General features: G+C 39.6%; 1 protein-coding gene across 1 annotated transcript in view; it reads right to left on the bottom strand.

Moving 5' to 3' along the window:
* Positions 1-18,180, bottom strand: part of Rasgrp3 (RAS guanyl releasing protein 3) — a 72,121-nt gene extending 53,941 nt beyond the window's left edge. Inside the window, exon 1 of the mRNA XM_051181874.1 lies at positions 17,978-18,180. The gene's annotated coding sequence lies outside the window, so the exon portion shown is untranslated. The remainder of the gene's footprint in view (positions 1-17,977) is intronic.
* Positions 18,181-22,606: the final 4,426 nt, after the last annotated feature.

The raw sequence follows: 22,606 nt of genomic DNA, 5'->3' as shown, positions 1-22,606 counted from the left end.
CTTCTGAAATGATAGCACTCCTACCAAAGGGAAAGCAGAAGTAACTAGAACAATCTGTGGTATCAGAGGTCCTATTTAACTTCTGTAAGGTTCACTGTCATCAAAACATGAAAGCAGTTCCCCTCCCCCTATCTTCCTCACAAGAATAAAAGAGTTCACATGTGGAAAATTTGAGAGAGTGAACCACATATGATTTTAAAATGAAGAAGTCCTGGACTTGTGAAACATTCCCACCTGAATTTGCAAAGTAGTTTTCTGGACTTTAAAATATGGTTTGCCATTAAGACAATACTATGAATGGATTAACAGCATATTTACTTACGGGAGACAGGAGCCCAGTGGAGGCAGATCTGTCAACATACCACAAAGAACTCTGGGATTTCTCAAGCATTTAGAGCAGCGGTTGTCAACTTTCCTAATGCTGTGACCCTTTGTTCATGTTGTGGTGATCCCAACCATAAAATTACTCCGTTGCTACTTCTTGACTGTAATTTTCTACTGTTGTGAATCATAAATTGGGTAAATATCTGATCCACATCCCCAAAGGAGTCACAACCCACAGATTGAGAATCACTGGTTTAAAAGATGGTAGTGCTAGGCTAGAGAGATGTCTCAGCCATTAAAGGCTAGGCTCACAACCAAAAAGTTGGTAGTGCAGGTTTGTTATGGCTAACTTCCAACATTATGCAATTCCAAGAGCCAGGAATCACCAGATTTCTAACCTGGAAAGATGGAGAAAGAAAAGGATAGGAGGAACAGAAAACAGCTTATCATAAAGTAACAATTAGAGGTGACCAAGAAACGGGAATAAGGAGAAACAAATCCAAAGTTTAAAGGTCACAATGGAAGGCAAGGAACTTGTTGGCAGAGATGGATACATATGTTGAGATATCAGACACACTTCCATGTAGAGGGTTTATAGAAATACTGTCCTGTTCTTAAGAAATTCCCAGGGAAACAGATCCAGGCGGCAATATAAATCACACAAAGCACAGAGGAAACCAGTTCACAGGGTGCCAAAGTCTGTCTGGAAGGTTCTGGAAAGTGGAAAATTGTTGAAAAGTGTGTTTGCTGTTGCCAGGCTAAAACGTGTCAGGGGTGGAGCAGCACTTTTCAAACAGTAAAAGACGATGTGCAGATCAAGGGGTATGAAAAAGAAATCATAATGTTATAAGGCTTGGAGGAACAGAGAGAGGGTTTGGGTGGGCCTGGGGTAAGAGGTCATTTATGAAAGGTTTTATATGCCATGGAAAAACCTTAGAGCTGTGTCACACAATGGGGAGCTGTGCAAAGACTTTAAACAAGGTGTCCTGTGACCATTTAGAAGGATCGGTTTGGCTCCATTGGAGAGGACAGAGAAGCAGGAGTCTCACAGGTGAAAGACAATGATATAGCGCCAGGCATCCAAATGTGCTCACATTTGAGGACATTTCCATTTATTAACTACTCTTTTATAGCCCAATTCACCAGTCTTATTCTGCCCAATTCCTGGTCTCCTACTCTGTTACTTCAAGAGAAGCTGTGTCCACTTCCCTCTGGCCTTCTTTCTCTTCATCCTTCTAGATCAAAGTTCACTATGAGATTCCAAGAGTAATGCTAATAATGTTAACATTGCCTAAAACCAAGTCTGAGCCTGGATGACACAGCGAAGTATCTTCACTAATAGTCTCATGAATGGATCTGCTGGTCACAACAAGGATGCTGAAGACTTGAAATAGTAACTGAAACCGAGCTGGTAGTAAATTAAGAGACAGAAAACAGCAGCTTCTGTGGTAACCATTCTTACACTATCTCACCACAACATCTTCTCAATGTTTGCTTCTAATTTCATAGCCCAGGAGACAGAGCATGAGAGCTTGTTCCCCAGGCCTAGTAGCATACACCTTTAATCCCAGCACTCCGGAAGTAGAAGCAGGTGGATCTCTGTGAGTTCAAGGCCAGCTTGGTCTATATAGAAAGTTCCAAGACAGCCAGGGCTATATAGACACCCTGTGTCAAAGAGGGGGGAAGGCAGAATGAGAGAGAGCGGGGGGGGGGGAGAGAGGGAGGGAGGAACAGCATGTATTTATTGATCTTCTTGTTTATCTAATTGTCTTCTTACTAATCAGGCAAACATTCAGTATTCATCCGAATTTAAAGTAAAAAGATAATCCCCTCCACTAAATGTAATGCAAGTTATGTAGAGTTGCATATTTAAAACTGAAAAATACAAATTAAATGTTTAAACATCTCATTAATTTGGCACTACATTCTTTCATTGTTCCAGAAAGAAGCATACAGGACTGGGAAGATTGCTCAGTGAGTAAAGTACTTGCCATGCAAGTGTCGGGACCTTGCCATGCAAGTGTCGGGAGTTTAGATTTCCAGAACCCATATGAAGCCAGGGGTGGTAGCAAATCCCCCCACTGTTCCCACAGAGAGATAAGAGGCAGAGACAAGAGAGTCCAGGTCACTCGTAGGCCAGCTAGCTTGGGAGTCTCAAGATGGAAGGTAGACACTGACATGTGACGTTGTCCTATGACCTCTACATGTGCACGCCTACAGTCACAAACGGAAACACAAACAGACACACACATGCCGTAAAAACATTCAATGATTAGGCAAAATACCAAAATATCTGCAAATGTCTCTATACATGAAAATTAAGAAATACTTGAGACCCAACATGTACTAGTTTTATGTGTTGCAAATAAACATGCTACCGTTGTTGATTTCTTCTTTAAAAACAAAAATTAACAAAAACAAAACAAAACAAAAAACCTTTCTGCTTTGACCCCCACTTGAGTGCTAGAAAGTTATTGTCTACTGTGAGTTACTTTCCTAAAATTTAATGTTTGGCTTTTGGAGAAGGCAGTTATTACTTTAATAAAAATGAGGACAGAGGCCTAACTACCTACATTATTTTTAATCTAGAAAATCTCTTCTGTCATCTAGACATCCAAGCTTTTGTACCTTTGCTAAAATGTGAACTGTAACTGAATCATTCCACCAAGTTTTTAACTGAGGATTGTATGACAGTAACAGGACTGTTAGAGTGCCACCAGCAACATCTCTCACAGCTGTGCTTGCAGGTCCAAAAACACAGCCCTGCTTTCCATTAACAACCCAAGCTCTGTCTCTAATATGATAGCAGTTAAGTGTACCAACACAGTTCCTGTGAAGACATCACAAATACTGCTCACACACACTGTTCTCTTTGCACACTTTCCCCCTGATCTGAGAAACCTACCTAATGACAGATAATAAACTGCAAGAGTCCAAGCTTTCTGGACAGTGAAGATTGTGTACGCTAATCAATTCCACCTCCTTCTACAGATTGGAGAGGCCTCTGGAACAACACAGCCCATAGCTATATTTGTGGGTCTTGCTGTTGGCATTTAAAAACTTTCAAAATGTTTTAGCTATTTGTAAAAACAATCTACAAACCCAACTTCCACTTTAATATCTAGTTTCCTTGATTCTTGTAGGAAAACCAAATCTTGCAAATCACAAGGAAACATTTATTTGAGCCAACCAGCAAGGGCCTGCAAGGCTCCCTAAATCCTTACTACCCTCTGTTGTCCCCTAAGACTGAGACCAAGTGTCACTTTATCATTCTACAATGTATCTTTCCTCCTTTGGTGGATTAAGAGGAAGATGCAATGTCTCTTTTCTAAGAGGAGAGAGAAGCTGATGCCTGCTTGTTTGCAGGACCACTGGGTGGTCCTCTGACATCAGACTCATTGAGTGGTCCTCTGTCATAGACACACTGGGTGGTCCTCTGACATAGATTCATTGGGTGATATTCTGACATAGACTCACTGGGTGGTCCTCTGATATCAGACTCATTGGATGCTCCTCTGTTATCAGACTCACTGGGTGGTCCTCTGACATAGACTCACTGGGTGGTCCTCTGACATCAGACTTATTGAGTCTGACATCACAGGTTCAAAAGCTAAGGAGGAGCTAGCTTTCAAGGTGCAGAGCTTAAGAATGGTCCTATGTGTAAATTAGATAGAAAGTCCTCAAACTTCCTCTCATGCTCACTCAAAGGGACAGTCAAACTGCAAGGCAAACTTCATCTTTCACCAGGATACAAAGCAGTCTTTTCAGAATCATGAGGCTAACAAGGTATTATTTATTTTCATCCACATGACCCTTAAATATCTAAATTACTACAAGGTTTGCAGTAATTTGATCCTAGAAACCCACATAAGAAGCCGGATGTGGTGGTCCCTGTTTGTAACCAAAGCTAGCCAGGTATACCCTAACCCTAACCCCTAACCATACAGTGTAGCATGAAAAACCAGAAACTGCCTCAACAAAATAGATGGTGAAAAATGACTTCCAAAAGTTGACCTCTGATGGTAGATGTCATTCTGTATATGTTTCTCATACTGGTTAATGAATAAAGCACTGTTGGCCAATAGGAAAGGAAGATAGGAGGGACTAGGAGACAAGGAGGAAAGAGGAAATAGGAAGGAAGAGTGTAAGGAGTAAGGTTTTTCCTCCCGCCGCCTGGTCTGGTCCCGCCGCCGCGCCAGCCCCAAATAACACAGAGACTCTGTATTTGATATAATTCTGTTGGCCAGGTACTAGTTTCTTATTGGTTAGCTCTGTCTTAATTATTAACCCATTTCTATGTATTTCCACGTGGTCTTACCAGCAAGAGGCGGCTGGCGGTTCTGCCTTCTCCAGACTCTCCATCTTGACTCCTCCTTACTACTTCCTCTTTCCTCCTTGTCTCCTAGTCCCGCCTATCTTCCTTTCCTATTGACCAACAGTGCTTTATTCATTAACCAGTATGAGAAACATATACAGAATGACATCTCCCATCATAGGAGTCAAGATGGAGAATCTGGAGAAGGCAGAACCACCAGCCGCCTCTCCCTGGTAAGACCACATGGAAATACATAGAAATGGGTTAAAGAAACAAGTAACTGGCCAACAGCATAATATCAAATACAGAGTCTCTGTGTGTTAATTGGGGCTGGCACGGCAGCGGGACAAGATTGGCAGCAGGAGGAAAAACCCTATTCCTTACAAATGGCGCCTACGTGGCTAATAAGAACTTCCACTTAAAATTTAACAAAGCTTAAGAAAGGGTTTTAGAAACAAAAGAACAGAGACAAGCATTTTTCTGGGTTGTACTCTGTTTTGTGTGAGATAAGCAAAAATTTCCGCGGCTCCTTTAAGGGAAGATTCCTGACTCAGCATAAGCAGCAAAAAAAAAAAAAAAAAAAAAAAAAAAAAAGGCATGGCTTTAAAAAAGCACTGCTAACAATTTATTGGTGTGTATGAGAGATGGCAATAGCAGTGACCACATCTCCAAGTTGGCAACCTGCTGCTAGCTGCCCGTAGACCAAGGCAGTGACCACAGCTCTCATTGCTGGCGGTAAAATAGCCGCCACCATCTTTGGTAAACCATGGCAGGAACAACTATGACTTTCATTTCAGCAATGTTGTTGTTTACCAGATAAAAGACTAATGGCTACAAAAAGATAAAGATTTACAGTAAAGACAGATTCACATTAAGAAAAAGCACTAAAGTTTTACAGTATGTTCTAAAATATATGTAGACTTGGGAGAGAAAAGAAATAAAATGGTTTTTAAAAGACAGAGAACAGCTGGGTATGGTGGCACATGCCTTTAATCCCAGCACTCAGGGGACAGAGGCAAGCAGATCTCTGTGATTTCCAAGTAAACCTGGAATGCAGAGTGAATTCCAAGACAGATAAGAGTTACACAGAGAAACCCTGTTTTAAAAAATAGAAGAAGAAACAGAGTAATAATAAAGCCATGTAAAGATGAAAAGCTCAGAGAGAATCTGGTTACTGTATAGTGTTATATTGTCTTTGTATCTTTTGACTGCTGAGGAAATAACAACTGTTAAAACAAATGCTGCTAGATCAATCCAATTTATATATTTTAAAAATGTTTTGACTCAAAAATTTAAGTTAAAGGACAAGTTACTGGGGAAAAGGATTTCTATTTTATTTTCCACAGAAAATGAAAAGCTATGGATTCCTTCCAGACTAATGTGGTTTGATCAAGCCAGACCCCTGAAACAGAGTCCCAGGTGATCCAACATTCAAAACAGCTTGAACAAGCCAGCCTTGCAGAATACAGCTAGCCAATAAGATACAAGTAACTGGCCAATAGCATAATATCAAATACAGAGTCTCTGTGTGTTAATTGGGGCTGGTGCTGCAGTGGGACAAGACCAGGGGCAGGAAAAGCCTTATACCTTACAGACATCTGGCCTTCAGCATGCATGTAACTGGAAATACATACAAATAAACAAAAATAAATAAACAAAAATAAATAAATAAAAATAATTAACATAAATTGGAAGTCCATAAGATACCTACATTTTGTCTGTTACCAGAGTGTCTACTTTTGTGTAAGCAAAGACCTGAGTATTTGGTTGATTTTCCATGGTTCAAATAAATTCTATACTTTTTTTTATTAGCAGTAAAATTTGGAGGCATGGATCTTTGGACATCATCTTAACCTGGTTTGTTTTTGTTTTGTTTTGTTTCCTAATGTCAGGGATCAAACCCAGGCCTGTGCACATGCAATGCATATACCCTCCTGCTTAATTTTGGAATCAATTAGCAATCGGTAACATGTCAACTCTATTAACTAGAATAATTTGTCTCTGGTTTTCCTAGTTCCAATTATGTTTTCTCTTTTGTTGTTGTTGCCATTTAATGCAAACAGCTTTAGCTCATTTTGGAGGGAGTCAGAGAGTAAATATGAAGACAAGTGATTTGTTCGCTATCATAGAGTCTTTTTACATAGGAACATTTTCTCTCTGTTCTTGTTACCCAGTTGGTCCCCTTGCACACTCCCTAGAGACTTTATGGGGAATTCATTCAGCACCTTTTCACCTACCTTGCTACAGAGCTGGGAGAGATGGAATGGTGATCACTGTGAAACTGTCAGATTTGGTTTGTTCTAGTTCCATCTCCTTTACTTCAAAGCAACAAGTACACAGCTCTGAATGTCAGTTGCTTCATATTCAATTTCAATTTATATTCACACTGAAAGGAAAGTGACTTTGCCAAGCCCCATCTGACAATGTCCTTAAAGCATTGGCTTAATCTTCCTAATGCTTCCACCCTTAAGACAGTTCCTCATGTTGCGTGACCCCCCAACCAGAAAATTATTTTGTTGCTACTTCATAACTGTAATTTTGTTACTGTTATGAATCATAGTGTAAATATCTGATATTCAGGATGTCTAATACACAACACCTATGAAAGGGTTATTCAACTCACAATGGGGTCAAAACCTGCAAGTTCAGAACCACTGTTTTAAAGGCTCTTCTAGTATGGCACGTCTTCAAGATCAAGAGGTTTTCCAAATATATCCTTCTGGAATCAGCAACTTTTCTTTGGAGAAAATACATGCAGATAAGTTGAATCTCTCATGTGGAAAGTATAGATCCTGCATAATATTGTACTCTTATTAATGACATGTCTGATGAGTTGCTTGGTAATAAAATATATTGCTGTCTGTGTTTTATTTTGGAAATGAAAGGCCAAAGGGCAAGAGAGATGAACAGATAACATGGACAGGTGTATTAAGAAACAGATGTAGAAAACTGCTGTTGAACTTTATTAATGATATTTGGGAATTGATTGTCTGGTTCTTGGAGCTTTTTTGTTTCCTTGAATATTGTCATCATATAATGATGTTCTGAAGTCTGGTGAAAAAGCAAGGTACATTTTAGAGTAGCCATTAGATTTTGCAACTATTCATCATACCAAATCAAGGCCTTAGTTTTCAGTCTGTCCACATAGTTCCTCTGTTCCCTCAAACTTTAGATAGTGTCTTAGTTAGGGCTTCTATTGCTATGAAGACACACCATAGTCATAGCAACTCTAATAAAGAAAACTTCTAATTGTGTGGCTTAGAGTTCAGAGGTTTAATCCATTATCGGCATGGTGGGATATGCAGTATGGAAGCAGAAATGGTGCTGAGTGTCCTACACCTTGATCTGCAGGCAGCAGGATTTGACATAGATTGAGCCTAGGAGACCACAAAGCCCACAGCCACAGTGACATGCTTCCTCTAAAAAGGCCACACCTCATAATAGTGCCACTCCCTTGGGGGCCATTTTCTTTCACATAGCCACAGATGCCATTGCCTGCACATTTTCCATGTTTGGTTAGCAGAGTTTATTTATTTATTTATTTATTTATTTATTAAATTTCTTTCTTTAAAGCCAGGCACAGAGGTACACACCTTTAATCCAAGCACTCAGGAGGCAGAGGCAGGTGGATCTATATGGGTTTGCAATACTTTAAAATACATACATGATTAACAAAGTGGTAATATTCTATGGAGGGAGTCCACATAATTATTCATGCTTGATATTTAAAAATACTGAATTAATTAACTTGGGTGAAAAAAAAAACGTTTTAGACTTTTAAATTGCTTTTGATGACTTCTGCCTGGCGGGGGGCGGGGGGAGGACCTGTAAACTATACTATTTTTTAAGCCTTGAAAAGTTTTGGATTCAATAATATTTCTAAATTTAGGAACTAACAGTTCAAACAACTTTCAAAGTTTTTGAATTTCTAAATTCATCTCACATGAGCTTGGTATGAGATAAAATACAAGAAAAGATGCAGAATGTTTTATGAATGATACATTTCACTGATTCTTATAATTGGATAGACAGGTCCTCAATTCTTACTTCTTAATCAATGTTACCATCACTTAGTTAAGTCAAAGCCCTTGCAACTTCCAAAGACAGGTTGAAAAATGTATTATTTTTTAAACATAAAGATGAAATGTCACAAGAAATCTGTCCCTGGCTCTGATTGACCAACCCTTCTAGCTATCTGTAATAATGGTCCCCAGAAGTATTTTATGGGAGTAAGTATGGCTTCCCTCAGTGCCAACGTTATGTCACTTCTTATAAAACTTAAATACAGCTCTCAGCACTTTTGGCCAATCTGCTAGTCATATAATCATGACCATGTTTTCTACCTGTCATCATAAGAGATGTATAATGATGCTTGAGTTTTGGCAGAGGCTGAGTTCTGCGGGACCACCCTGAACAAAATACAGAGGGACCACAGTTGAGAGAATACTACAGCAATGAAATATCAGTATGTTCTGGGTAGGTACTAAAAACGAGGCTGTGGCATGCAGTTATGAATCCACAGTGCCTGAGGATGCTTCTCTGTCCTGGAAAAGTGTCCTAATGGAAATGGCAAATGTGTTGATCATGATGCAACATTAGTTGCATGAAAAGTTTTCATTGCACAATGGCTCCCTTCCATAAATAGCACCAGTTGTACACATAGGCAGAATGAGAGATTATATACCAGGCTTTTTCTTTTGAGCCACCAACCAGTTCCCAAATCATGACACAGAGACATATTACTAGTTTTGAATGCTTGGCCATAGCTTAGCTCTTTTCTGGCTAGCTCTTTTAACTTAAATTAACCTGCCTTTTGCCTCAGGGCTTGTTACCTTTCTTACTTCTGAATATTTAACTTTCACTGCTTCTCTATGTCTGGCTGGCTTCTTGCCCCAGGTATCTTCCTCATTCTCCTCCTTCTTCTCTCCTACCTCCTCCTTTTTCCAGGCCTAGGTTACTCCTCCTATTTATCCTCTCTCCCTGCCAGCCCCACCTATTCTTTCTCTGCCTAGCTATTGGCCATTCAACTCTGTTTTAGAACAATCATGTGCCTTGGGCAGGCAAGGTGAAACAAATGTAATACATCTTTTCATGATTAAAAAAAAATGTTGCATAAACAAAAGTAACACATCTTTACCCAGTTAAAGCAATATTCTGCAGCATAAACAAATGTAACACACATTTTTTTTTTTTAGATATAAAGCTTTTGGCCTGTTACCAGCATTTCTTATTGGCTAGCTCTGTCTTAAATATTAATCCATTTCTATTAATCTAAATGTTTCCACGTTGTCTTGGCTTACTGGAGAGAGGATCCGGACCTCTGCTCTCTTGGTCCTACATGTTGAATCTCCTCCTACCTCTTCCTGAATCCTCCTTGTCTCCTAATCCCAACTATTTTGCTTTCCTATTGGCCAACAATGCTTTATTCATTAACCAATTCTAGAAACATATTTACATAATGACATCTCCCATCATCTCCTCTTTTCTGTATAAAATAAAAAGAAGGGTTTTAACCTTAACATAGTAAAATATATAACAAAATAGTTATCAAATAAGAACCACAGTTAACAATATTTAGTCCATTAACATTCAGCAAGATTTAAAAAATATATTCTATCATCTATCCTATCTTTGTGAGTCTAGAGTCTTATATATAACTTATCTTTAATCCTAACAAAGGAAAACCTTAACCATAATTATCTGTCTTCAACTCCATCAAAGGCCACAGAAGGATAATACATAAAGTCTAGAAATGACAAAGACATCTTGCTACCTGATCAGTCACCTGAAGTTCTTCTGTAATGTGTAACACACATCTTTGCCTAGTTAAAATAATATTCTACAACAATATGGCACCATGACATTAAAACTGCATGGACATTGTTTCCAGCCAGACTTTTAAAATGCAAAGAACTTAATTGTTATAAAGTTGTTTCTTCTCCTCTAATACTATGCTCACAATAGTTTCAACTTTCTGGATGAGGTGAAAGTAAATGCTATTTTATTTTCTCTTCACAGTTTAAATGCTTACTGCATAAGAAACACAGACCAAGGCAAAGCCTTCTCAGGATCAAGAGTGGTTAGGAACAGAAGTAGACCACAGAGAAACCTGCAGAGCCACCCTTCAGATTGGCCATTGCCCATGCCACATGTCAAATCATGTGGGTTTTTGTTGTTGTTGTTGTTGTTTTGTTTTGTTTTGTTTTTTTTGAAAGGCAGGGATTCCACACATAAATGAAATACTTTCTATTTTAAGAAAGCAGAACAGAGAGCCGTACAGATTCCAGCATTCATTCAAATCGACCTTGCAGAGTGAGTGTCTCAGAAACAAATGTGGATGTACTCGGTTCTTCAATTTAAAACTGCTTAGAATTCTTGGTTGTTTATGAGCTCCTGAATCTGTGTTAACTGGAGATTTGAAAGGGAGCATCTTTCATGGTCACATGGGTGGAAAGTGCTCTGCAATGGGGACCTACATGTCCAGATTTCTAGGAACGACTCTCTCATGTGCCTTCAAATGCTAATTTATATAGAGTATACCCAGGAAGCCTGGTGAGAAGCAGTTGGGATTTTTGGATGGAAAATTATGCCCAGAGTCCTAAAAACAGAGAGATTGAGCCTGGAGTCTAGCTCTGTGTAGATTGATGACTGTGTCTACATCCACTTGTAGCCCATCAATCTCCCATTAGGCCAATTGCTTAGGTCTCTGTCACATTGCAGATGCCCCAGATTGGGGAAAAAAAGGCAATTAAAATCACTCAAATGTTCTCTAATGCAGTTACTTGTCTGTGGGTTTGGAAAATTAAGCAATAGGAAAGTGATAACTAAAATGAAGCCCTGGGAAGAGATAGAATTTTTCACTGTATTGTTAGTTCTCTTTCAGAGTGTTCCAGGATCATGTTCTTAATTAAAACTCTGGCTGTATTTATAATCCTAAAGCAAATCAATGTCATAATAATATGGACTCTTATGGGGTGGTGACAGTCCACCTGGTTAAGTGAAAAGATGAGACAATATTTGGGGAATAAAGAAGTCTTCAGAAAATACAAGTATCAATCCTACTAAATAGAAAATTAAAAGATACTGATGGCTGCAGCAACTTGAATCACCTCGCCAAATAGACTAGGATGAAATCCTTCTATTACATAAGGGCATCAAGATTTACATGTCTTTGGATTCATCAAAAGAAATGAAGTCTATGATGGTAAACCTATGAAATCAACCATTTCACTGTGTTTCTTTCAAAAATGTTCTTTTGTATACTCTGGGAAGATGCAGAATATTCTGATTATTGCAATAGCCACTAAGAAAAAAATGCCTTTTGGGTCGGTACATGAATTAAATGCTTTTCAATACTTTTTTTTAATTCAAAGAAAGTTACCTTAAATAGCCATATTACAAAGGTTATTACAATAGCTTCTGTTGCAAAAACCTGTGCACTTTTATTTTACCTGGCTATTACTATGTATAGCTGCACTTACAATAAAAAAAAAATAGACATCACATACTGCCACTGTTATGGTTTTACCAACATTCTGATAATGTTGTTAGCCAACAATATAATAATAATATAAAGCCAGTAAATAATGAACATATTGGAAAACTGATAAACAGCAGAGAGTCCCATGTAGTCTATAAGCTAAGACTCTTCATAGTGAATAAGTGCATACACAGAGGAAAATAAAAAGCAAGTCAGAATGCACTCTTGCTCCCTGAATGTGAGGGCATTGCAACTAGCAGAATACCTAAGTGTGGTGATATATTGTCTATGAACTGAAGATCAGAATGTAAAGCTAGACCCAGCCATAGAATCTGGGCAGAGGTGGCATACACCTTTAATCCCGGGAGTCAAGAAACAGAGGCAGATGTATCTCTCTGAGTTCAGGACCACCCTGGGCTATACAAGAGTGAATCAGTCTAAAAGAAAAACAGAGCTCACACCTTTAATCCCAGCACTAGAGATTATATAAGGAAGAAGCAAAGGGTCTCATGTGAGATTCAGTTTCCAGTCACAGGGAAGACAGGATCTCCATTTCAGCGTTGATAGAGGTAATGCTTTTGTCATGCAAGGAGAATACATGCAAGAAAAAAGACAGAATTATTTTTAACTTAGTCAATTAATTACAGAATTAACTAATTATATTTCAGAAGCAGACTCCATTAAAGCTGGTGTTACATCATGCCATCATTGCTAAGACTCAAATCTACTCATATCAGAGGAGGAATATCACTAATTTCCATTACAAGTATTATCCTAAGCCAATATTTTTGTGACTGTGACTAAAATGGCCTTACTCCTGAAGTCAACTGCCCATAAAGCTCCTTACTACCACCACCAATATGCATCAGTCAGGAGACCACAAGTCAATCATTCATTTATCTTTTGCCTACCAGGTGATAATGACAAGTTACAACCCTTTTCATTACAAAAGACAATTCAAACTGTGCACAGTTATGGCATAGTTGAAACTCATCTTCCCCAGAAGGCAGCATAAACCAAGAAAAGTTCCTGGGTTTCAGGGCCAAGAGACTATACTCTGTATTGAATTCTACCATGTACTTCTTCCATGACTATGGACAAGTTACTTACATTATCTCATTCTCAGCTCCCTGTCTAGAGACAATGATGATAATGCCTTCATGAAATCACTGCAGAGTACAAGAGAGTACCTAGTGCTAGTGAATTCCCATGTAAAAACTGTTTTCTCTGTCCTGAAGATGATCTCACAGATCAAAGAACCTCAGACTCTGAAAGGACAATGACCACTTGACAGAGTAGAACATCCAACACTTTTTAGGTCCATAAAGCAATGAGAGCATGGCACTAAAATGGCTAACTTCCATTGTAAATGAGCAACTGATACAAGAGAAATAAGGGTCAGTGGGGCTAGCTCTTTGGAAATAGATGTCTTTAAATCACACAATCTTGCCAAGTCAAACAAAACATTCTCTGCATCATAGAATTTGCTTCCCTATTGTAAGACGTCCAAGAAATTAAGCAAGCATTTGACTTTGCTACACATCAGCTCTCCAATGTGTCTTATGAATGATGTCAAAATTCTGAGCCCATTCTTTGTGTCTCTGCCTGGCATTCACTGAATTCTGCCATTTCCATAGAAATAAGAAATTCTCATCAAAGACTGTATCCTTCATATCCTCGAGGTTTTATGTCTATGAAATGCAAGTAGCTAAGAATTTAAAATATGTTTTCAAAACAGTGGTATTGGTATGAAACATGTACAATCTGTTGGTCCTTTTCCTTACTCCTTAAACAATAGAGAACAATCTTAAGTAACATCTCCAAGTAAGACACACAAGGGTTATGTGAAAACACTATTGCATGGGGGACTTAGGCATCTGGACCATGGTATTCATGAAGTCCTAGAACGTATCACTTAAGGACACCAAGGGACAACTCTAATCCCCACTGAAGGTAATTCCCAGTGTTCTGGTTTAGAAGATGACACTGAGAACTACTATTGAGTTGGCCTTACTTTTAGAGGGATCTGATGAGTGCAATTAAAGATTAAAACTCATCTTTTCTTTCTATAAATAGCTTGATCTTCAAAACAGGTAATCTGGTCATGATGACCTTGTAAAAAAGCATATATAATTTTCTCAAGGTATCCATGTAATGCCTATTTACTCAATGTTCTTCCTGACTGAAAAAATTTCCCATTCTCCCTGCCCCTGATGCATTACACAGAGTCTCTTGCTTGATACAAGTGTGACATTCAGCCAAATGAAGGCTTATAGAGAGGCAGATGAAATTTGTCAAAAGATTTAAGAAGTAGCTTTCTGTAAGGGCTTCACCTGACTGATGACCCAGAAAACCCATAAGTTCACAACCGGCAAGAGAAATAGCCAATGTCTATGTGCATAGCAAACTGTGAGATGAGAAATGACTCATAGCAAAATGATGTGTAACAGCCATCAGATCTCCTCCTTCTCTACTCCCAACCATCCCCCTGCTGTGGGTCCCATTCCATGCTGTGCTACACAGTGTGATCACACATGCACAAGTATATTTAATGTGCATTTACTATGCCAAACAGTGTGCAGAGGTGTGTGTATTTTCATAGACTATAGATGATAGTGCTATATGCTATCTAGCCAGTCCTTGCCTCCTGGTACTTTAAGTTAACAATTTTTCAACTGTATGGTAGTATATGGTATCTGTATTAATGGTATCTGTATTGGACCACTTAATGAATGATACTTTGGGAGTATAAGAGTGAAGGCTTGTGCTATTTCTATGAATAAGCAAATAAACAACCTACTTGGATAACCAGTCTTCTAAGCTGAACCATACAAACAGGTCTGAAAATAGTTTCTCCATTACCAAGCCAGGGATTCAGTGTTCAGCATGAGCACGCCAAAGAAAAGAAGTTATAGAAGAAAAAAATAATGATGGAAAAGCCAGAAGGGACAGGAGTGTGGAACAGTTCAGATTAGTAACAAAGCTCTCAGGGCTGGATTTACCAACACAAAAGTCTTCATTGTGAACAATTTTTCAAAGAGAAAAAGAAAGTATGCCAACAGTCAGTGATCCTATGAAGTCTGGGTTGGGACTGTCATGGGGGAAACTAGCTCTTCCTTTTGTGGAGCGTTTAGAGGGCCATTACACAAACACACACACACACACACACACACACACACACACACACACACACGAGTATCTAATTGTATTGGGATAGAAACACTCTTATTTACATTTGATAGGATCTTTAAATGGTGGGATTTACGTATAAACATATATGTAAATATGGGTCAAGAGTCTAGCCCAGGTGTCATTTCTTCAAGTTCCTGGGCAGCCTTTAAGCCTCAATTTCTTCAATATACAAAACATATACCCACTTCTTAAGTTGCAATTGGGTCCTTGACATACTATCATCATAAATTGAAAATGGCATCAGTTGAAAATGCATTCAGCAGTTAAATAGAGATAACAGCACCACTCAGCAGTGAGATGCCCTGTTGGGTACCAGTGGTTTGCCCTTCTGATCATCTGGCTCAATAAGAACTGTAGCTCAATCTACTACTCAGCTTGTCAAGAAAGGAAGACCCAAACTCAAGATTCAATGCATGGTTTCCATTGAAATCCTGTCACTTTCACACCATTACACAGTTGATAAAATTGTTAAGTCAGGGTACTGTGAGCCAAAGACTGGCTAGACAGCATGTAACATTACCATGCACAGTCTATGAAAGTCTGTACACCTGTGTACATCATTAAGTATGGTAAATGCACACTAAGTATACACTATGCTTACTAGTGTTGATGATCTTCTGTACCAGTAACAGAAATCTTGGGTACTTTTTCCTGCTTCTACACTGGGATATATTCACTACAATAGACACATGTACTACAAATTCCTCATCTTCAAAATGCATGTGTTAAACTGAACATTTTTCAATTCATATCCAGATCTAAACTTCTTTGACACTGTGATATATATTATTTGCATGTAAAATTAATGACTTAAAAAACATTTTTATCAGTGCTTTGAAAAGGAGGTATCACTCATTGCTCAAAATCATTGAGAGCTCAAAACTTCAGCAGTTGGACAATTCAGAAGACATTGAATCCCACATAGACATCCCATTGGATGTGCTTGGTAGGGAAGAAGTATTCACCCAGGACTTCATGGATGCCAGGCAAGTGCTGACCACTGAGCTCCACCTCATCCCTGTATATTATCATAAATGTATTGTCTCAACAGAGAACTGTCCTTAGTTTAAATACCAATAAATACTGTGTTTTATTATAAGAGAAGTGTATTCTAGAGACAAGATTTGACTAGAGAAATTTTTGTTTTGCTTTGTTTTGTTTTCTCCATTGTGAACTTGTGGACTCTGCTAAACAGGAACTCTCAGGAATGGCCCAGGCAACAGCAGCCATCTGCAGTGAGACAGGGAAGAAGTCTCAGGCTGCACAAGGAAGTCACAGGCTATACGGGGAACATACCAGCTGACTCCAGGACCTCACAAAATGGCATAAAGAGGAACAAAGAATTGGAGCTTTTTTTTTTTTTTTTCTCTTTGGGCACTCAAGATTTTTGCAGATTCTTCCACATTTTAAGGAAAAGAAGAAGAGCCAGATTAACCTCTTTTTGTTGTTGGTTTTGGGGTTTGTTTTGTTTTGTTTGTCACCTCCCACCCCCACTCCACAGAGCACCCAAAGCTGTCTGCTTAGCTATCATGGCTGGTGAGATGTCTGAGGTCTGCTGAGTTTCTTTGGAGACTCAGTGTCAGAACTGCCACAGCCAACTTTATGTGGAGACCGTTTATACAGTCTCCACATGCAAGAAGGTGAGGGAGGGGGTGAAGAAGGCCCTATATGCCCTCCAGCATTGCTTACAAACAAATGGAACAATTTCATCCTTGAGGGCAATCAGTCAGTAATCTTGAGGAAGCTGGACTCAGAAGATCCTAGTCTCATCTCAAGCAAAACCCTACCTCCTGAGACTACAGCCCATCTCTGGCCCCCAGGACTGTCCAGGCAATCCAGAAAAAAGGAACCTGAAAAGGTTTGCCAGTTTCAGAGGCTACACCATCAGTGAGACCTCTGCCTACTCCACAAGCACCAAACATGCCTGAGCAACAGCTCTGTCCCACTGGCATTCCCACTTTCATAATCCACATCATCAATAAGGAGGAATAAGAAAGAAAAACAGCCCAAGACCCTGAGCACCACACAGCCACTAAAATAAGGAGGGCCCAAGCAACTGGAAGTGTTAGCTTTGATGCCATGAGCCAGTATGAGCTTATAGAAGAAAAGCATTGTAAAGTTAAGTATTCAATGAACCCGAGAGCATTTGTAGAACCTCAAGTGACATTTGATCCACTAGTCAATGTAGAAGTATATTTTGCAGACTCTTACACTACACATAGTTACATAAATCTTTTTTTTTTTTTTTTTCAGAATTGACTCAAAATGGTCAAGTCAGCCATACCATAAATTCGCCTTTTTAAAACAACTATGTTTCCCCAAGTTTCAGTGGTAAAATATTAGCAAAACTCTGGCCATGCACTCCTACGCACCAGTTCACTTCTGTGTGATTTAAATCCTGACTCTGAGCCTAAAACTCCTGGACATCTAGAAATCAACTCCTTTGCTGGAATAAGTCTTCCATCCTCAAAGTTAGAAGATACTGTGACTAAAAAGAACAGCCTTAAAAAGTTAATAAAAGCCACAAATTAACACATACAAATACAGAGTACCAAAATCCAGATGGAATAATAAATTGTTGGTGGTTTGAAGCACACACACACACACACACACACACACACACACACACACACACACACCCCAGAGGTAAGTCTCTGGTTACTTACTTACTAGGGTGATTTTCTCTTCCTCACACCAGCGCTCTGCCTGTCTAGCTGCCAAGTGTGTAGCATGCCGCCAGCAGCTGTTCCCTTCGAGCCAGGCTGTATGTCTTACCCAGTCATATGCACCTCCTGATAAACACCGAGCTGTGCCAGGAGGTCAGAAACCGAAGCTCATTATTCTCCCAGCTGGCAAACCTTCTCCTAAGCTGTGGGTTGGCTCAGCCACTTCATTAGCATTCGGGGTAGGGCTGTTTGTTTTTCTTTTAGAGGCAATCCCTTCTTCTCCCCCCAAGAGCTGGTAAGTCACACTACCAGAGAGCAGGTCACCTCAAACAGAACTGCGCTTGTGTGGGGGATGGGGAGGCTGACAGCCTCCCATCTCACTTAAGTTTTCTCTAAGGTGTGTCTAGTCAGCAAGAAAAAGGAACCAGGAGTTCAGCCAGCAGGTGGAAGTTGCTTTTATAGGTCAGGTGCCCTTAGAACAGTCGATCTTGGTTTCATTTTCTCAGCACTCCAGGGTCCAGTATGTGTGTGGTTCTCCGCACAGTAAAGGGGACTGTCCCAAGGAAGGCAAACTTTAGCCTTCTGAGAATGTTTAGTCGTGTCCCCACACCCTACCTGGCATACCTTTCCAAGGCCAGGGCTGCTGTAGCCAGAGATGGCCAGGGGTGATGAAAGAAAATCCCATGCATTTTTGTCAAGAGCCAGTGGAAATGATTGTCTGTGGCTTCAAACCTCACTTCCACATAGCTGCCTATCATATCGCTGTCAACATTCTGGGGAAGCACAGAGCAGTAGAGACTGCAGCCAGGGTGACTGGAAAGAGAACTATCACTTTGCAAGTGTGTTTCCTGCCAGGAAGCTGGGACAGAAGCAGTTTCTGCCTGCTTGCAGCAGTGGCAGGCTAGCCTGCCCATTGTGTTAGATCCATCCTTCCCAGCAGAGTTTAGTTCCCCTTCTCATCCTTATCATTTTTTCTCTCCTAAGAAAACCTTTGGAGTGTGTGGCTTTAGAAGGTGTCTGGCCTTGAGTCTCAGACTTCTTGGAATAAAACTAGGCTGGAGCTCACCTTTGGAGGGAGATCTGGCAGAATCGGTTTATTTGGAGAAGTGAACATCAGGAATGGATGGCTAAAGACTCCCAGGGGATTTCTGAGTCATCACTAGGCTGTTACTGTCAGCCTCAATTTTTAACAAGTGTAAACGCTCCCAGGATAGGAGCATAAATGGCCAATCTTCCAAACTGAGGTTCATCTTATAATTATTTGTGGTGAAAGTCAAAGCAGAAATTTCCCTCTGCATAAAAGCTAGTATTACGAAGAAAAGGGGGGGGGGAGGAAGAAGTGGAGGGAGAGGATCAATTTCTCAGGTCTAATTTTTATTTAGTAGTGATAGCCCAGAGTATGTTTGGAAACCATTGGGAATATCAAAACCTGTTATTGAGAGTTTGAAGTCAGAAATAGATATAAACTCCAGGTCTGGGGATGCAATGCCCTGAAACACATCATCTCTAGAGGCTTTTCCACTCCTGTGCTGATGACTCAAACTCCAAGAACCAACAGAAAAGGAAGTCTGCTAATCATTTGAAATTCTCTTCTGATTTTTTATACTCTATGTGTACAGTACCAGAAACTTCTTGACCTGATGATTTATATCAGTCACTTCATTATTCTGACAATCCAGTATGCAGCAACTAGTCAAGGAAGGGGGGGGGGATTTCTGGAAGCTCTTCAGTGACTAACAGAGAAAACAATATAGAGATTCTTTGCCAATTCTATTTACAGTGAAGGGTGGACCCTGATGGTATTTATGAGGCAAAATGTCAGCATGAAGATCAAGACATTGATGTCTTCTACTCTGGGTCTAGTAAAATGACAGATGGCCTCACAATTATTTCATCTTCTCCAACCTTGCAAGGGCAAGAGCATGTTTCCAGCCACCCTGCCTACAGGTGACAGGTATCCATCATTTCTTTCATCTCCAAATTCTTGCCTCCCCCTGAGTTCCCTACCATCTTGGAGCCTCTCTGCCTGTGCATCCTATGCGTCCTAGACCCTCACCTATAGCCACACCTGTCTCCCACTCAGCTGACCTTCCTCACTATCTAACTGTGCCCACTTTGCTTTTCGTCCAAACAACGGTCTTTCTGATTCATTCCTGTCTTAAGTCGGTCTTTCTTCCCAACTAAGTTCCTGAAGACATACCGTGTCTTCTACCTCAATTCCCAAAGGCTCAGTCTGCTGTGCTCTGGCTTCTCCCACTTTGCAGACAGGGCTTGTTCCAGGTGGCTAGACACCAAGAGCAATGGACATGGGTTTGCTCTTCTCTTACTTAAACTTTTGGTTACATTTGACCCAACTGACTTTGTGGTGCCAAAAATGTCCTGTGGCTTCCTCAAAATCTTACTGTAAGTTCCTTCAGCCTCCTATATGGACTTGCTTTCTACTTGTCCTGAATGTGAAAACTCCAATTCCTATTTTCTAACTAGTCTCATGCATGTGGATTAATGACTGAATTGATACAGACTTGCCTCTAAATCCCTATTTATGACCTCAGTGCCCCTTTTACCCTCTTTTACAGTTTACCTATGGGAAGCTGCTCAGGCAGGGGCCATGGTGGTATCTTAGGCACTTTTTTTGTGTTCAGAAATTATGAGAATAGTTTGAGTCTGATTTAACTGACAAGCACTGCTTGCCATAATCTGTCTTTTGTTCATTCTTCTTCTCTCTTTCCCACTCTGTTTGTCTCTTTCTGCTGTTTTGAGACTTAAACTTAAATAAAACTGATTGCTCTCATAACCTTAAAATTATTTTAATCATGATTAAATCCTTTAATCATTATGAAAATATTTCAATTATGGTCACAAAAGCCATAATGAAAAATTAAAATATTTAAATGGCAAGATAAAATTTTTGTATATTATTGCTCCACCATAACCAAAGTTAAAGCACAGATATCAAAACAAGATAAAGAGAGAAGCATACAGGTAACTGATAAGTAGCTTTAATATGTAAGCCAGTGACAAGTAATAACTGGATAGAGGGTGTCAATAAATATTTCATAAAAGAAGAAATCTAGGTTCCAATATATCTGTGAAAACATTCAGATTCCCTACAAAGGACAAATTATATAAGATATCATTTGAAATCTATAAGCTTCACAGAAATGAAATAATGATAATTTCCAGTTTTAGGTTTAGAAAACAGAACCATCACTAGTCAGATGTTAAGAATGCAACTGCTACTGGATGGTGGTGGCTCACGCCTTCAGTCCCAGAACATGGGAGGCAAAAGCAGACTTCTCTGTGAGTTTGAGACCAACCTGGTCTATAGAATGAATTCCAGGACAGCCAGGACTGTTATATAGAGAAACCTTGTATCAGAAAACAAGCAAACAAAAATGTAACTGCTAAACCAAGTACTCAGGAGGTAGAAGAAGATGGATCTCTGTGAGTTTGAGGCCAGACTGTTCTACAGATAGAGTTTACACTGTCGAAAGAAAGAAAGAAAGAAAGAAAGAAAGAAAGAAAGAAAGAAAGAAAGAAAGAAAGAAAGAAAAGAAGAAAGAAAGGAAGGAAGGAAAAGGAAAGTAACTGGTACACATGGAGGAAGTTACTTTGTAATTTGAATTGAACACTCTGAAATGTGATTTCCCTTCCACTCATCAGTTCCTGTTATACAAATATATTCCAAGAAAAGACTATGGATTGCATAACTGTGTGGCTGCTCCTTAGGGTACCCTTTATTCTAGTGAAAATAATGAATATCTGAGAGCTCCACTGAGTGTGCACCAACAACAGTCCCTTCACAAGATGTTGTGCTATGCAACCATGGCAGAAAAATAATGGTCAAGTTTACTATTAACCTGGAAATAGTAAGTGAAAATAATGTCTCAACAGTTTTTTCAGAACAATATCATTTTTCAAAGAAAATATTATGTTGACATGGGGGGGAAAGCCTGAAACAAATATCAAAAATTTTAAACAGCTTGTGTTTATCCGATTGTCTCTGAGAGTTAAGTTCATTCATACACACACACACACACACACACACACACACACTTTTTTTATACAAGATCTTTTAAAAATTAGACAGGGGAAGCCAGGAGGTACTGGTGCACACCTTTAATCTCAGCACTGGGGAAGCAGAAGCAGGGGGATCTCTGTGTGTTCAAGGCCAGCCTGGTCTACAGAGTGAGTTCCAGGTCAGCCAGGGATACACACAGAAACCATGTCTCAAAACAAAAACAAAAACAAAAAACAAAAAAAACCTGGGGTGTGACTCAGTTGGTATAGTGCTTTCCGGAATAGAATTACACCCATAATCCCGGGATTTGGGAGGTTGGAGCAGGAGATCCAGAAGTTCAAGGCTATCTTCAGCTATGCGGAAAGTTCAAGGCCAGTCTGGGATATAGGAGACCTGTCTCAAAAGTAAATAAGTAAACTAACAAATGAATGAATAAAGCAAACAGGAGAGCAGAAAAGATCTAGAAGAAACCTATGTGCATTCAGCATTGACACAAAGAGGAGAAAGCCATTGACAAGAAAAAGGGTTGAGGGAAAAAAAAAAAAAAAAAAAAAAAAAAAGGACAGAGGAAATTGCTGGAAGTGATAGAACCAGCAGATTCCATGGAT

The sequence above is a fragment of the Phodopus roborovskii genome, unplaced genomic scaffold (assembly GCF_943737965.1).
Source record: "Phodopus roborovskii unplaced genomic scaffold, PHOROB, whole genome shotgun sequence".
In the NCBI taxonomy this organism is placed as follows: Eukaryota; Metazoa; Chordata; class Mammalia; order Rodentia; family Cricetidae; genus Phodopus; species Phodopus roborovskii.
The sequence above is the reverse complement of the archived record's forward strand: the minus strand, read 5'-3'. Positions and strand labels throughout refer to the sequence as shown.